Raw genomic sequence first — 1717 nt, 5'->3', positions numbered from 1 at the left:
ACAAGGATGGATGTGTGGGGAGAGCGAAGGTGAAGGAGCAGGAAGGGGGGGCTGACGTGGGATGGGGCCCTTCCGTCCTGGGGAGAATATTGCAGAGACACGGTGGCTTCTTCTGTGTTGTCGTTTCTAGGAAGAAAAGTGAAGCCATTAACTAAACACCCAAAGGAAAGGTCTGAAGTTAGAGAGCAGGAAAATGAGCCAGTGAGACGCAAGAATAAATTCTGTTGTATTTCATAGTACATTTTTGTTTTGAGACATGATATTGCTTTGCTAACCAGGCTGGAGTGCAGCGGCATGATCACTGCTCAGTGTAGCCTCGAACTTCTGGGCTCAAGTGATCCTCCTGCCTCAGCCTCCCGAGTAGCTGGGACCACAGTTGTGAATCACCAGGCCCGGATAATTGTTTCTATTTTTACAATAGAGACAGGGGCTTGCTATGTTGCTCAGGTTGGTCTCAAACGCCTGACCTCAAGTGGTCCTTCTGCCTTGGCCTCCGAACTGCTGGGATTACAGGCATGAACCACAGTACCCAGCCAATACGATTATTATTCATTCAACACATGTTGACTGAGTGTGGCTGGCGCGGTGGCTCACACCTATAATTCCAGCACTTTGGGAGGCGGAGGGGGCAGATCACTTGAAGCGAGGAGTTTTACACCAGCCTCACCAATGTGGCAAAACCCATCTCCACTAAAAATATAAAAATTAGCCATATGTGGTGGCACAGGCTTGTAATCCCAGCTAATCAGGAGGTTGAGGCATGAGAATCGCTTGAATCCAGGAGATGGAGGTTGCAGTGAGCTGAGATGGCGCCGCTCCACTCCAGCCTGGGCGACAGAGTGAGACTGAGCACATAACAGATGTGCCAGGCACTGTTCTGGGAGCCAGGGATCCCGCCACGAGCACCCGTGGCACCGGGGAACATGGGTTCTAGTAGGGAAAGCAGAGAACAGACACCCGCATGAGCAGCCTGGGGCCCGCCTTGCCTATTTGCCTGCTGTGGGAACCAAGGCAGGGAAGGGAGGTAGAGGAAGAAGGGTTTCAACTCTGAATGGGTGCTGAGGGAAGGCCTTGCTGAGAAGGTGAGGAAGAGGTGAGGGAGCAAGGCAGGGCCGGTTTGGGAAGAGCCTTCTGTACGGAGGCGAGAGAAAGTGTCCAGGCCCCGGGGCTGGCCTTGTCCTGCAGCATGGGAGCAGCTCCAGGAGGCTGGGGAGACGGGCAGGGAGGGGATCCCGGGAGAGTGGAAGGAAAGGCGTGGGTGGTGGTGGAGGGCTGCTGAGGAGTCTTGTGTTTCCTTTGGAAGTACTTTGGCTTTATTCTTGCAGAGATGGGTCCACCCCAGGGCTATGTGACAGATAGACCAGGGTGGGCTGGGGCGTGCCAGGGTAAACTGGAAGGCAAATGCAGTCGGGATCATTGCCACCCTCCAGGGCCACTCTAGAGGTGGTGGGGCCAGGTGGGAGCTGGCAGGGGTGCGTGCTGGCCGGGGAGTATGTTTTGCAAGAGGAGCCAGCAGGGGTTTCCGATGTTTGGGACGCGTGTGTGGAGGGAAGGACAGGAGTCCTGGATGATGCGAGTGTTGTGACCTGTGAACCCGGACAGATCTGCCACTCACTGAGCTGAGAGGGGAGAACAGGTGCTTCTCCAGGGGAGAAGCCACTTTGGGTGGAACAAGCCCGTGAGGCAGCTGAGGGGGGATGCTGAGTGCACAGTGGGT

At 55.4% G+C, this 1717-nt stretch overlaps 1 pseudogene; it reads left to right on the top strand.

Annotated features, from left to right (window-relative positions):
• Window positions 1–1717, top strand: part of LOC105523480 — a 16499-nt pseudogene that overhangs the window by 7580 nt on the left and 7202 nt on the right.

This window comes from Colobus angolensis, unplaced genomic scaffold (assembly GCF_000951035.1).
Source record: "Colobus angolensis palliatus isolate OR3802 unplaced genomic scaffold, Cang.pa_1.0 Scaffold465, whole genome shotgun sequence".
In the NCBI taxonomy this organism is placed as follows: Eukaryota; Metazoa; Chordata; class Mammalia; order Primates; family Cercopithecidae; genus Colobus; species Colobus angolensis.
The sequence above is the reverse complement of the archived record's forward strand: the minus strand, read 5'-3'. Positions and strand labels throughout refer to the sequence as shown.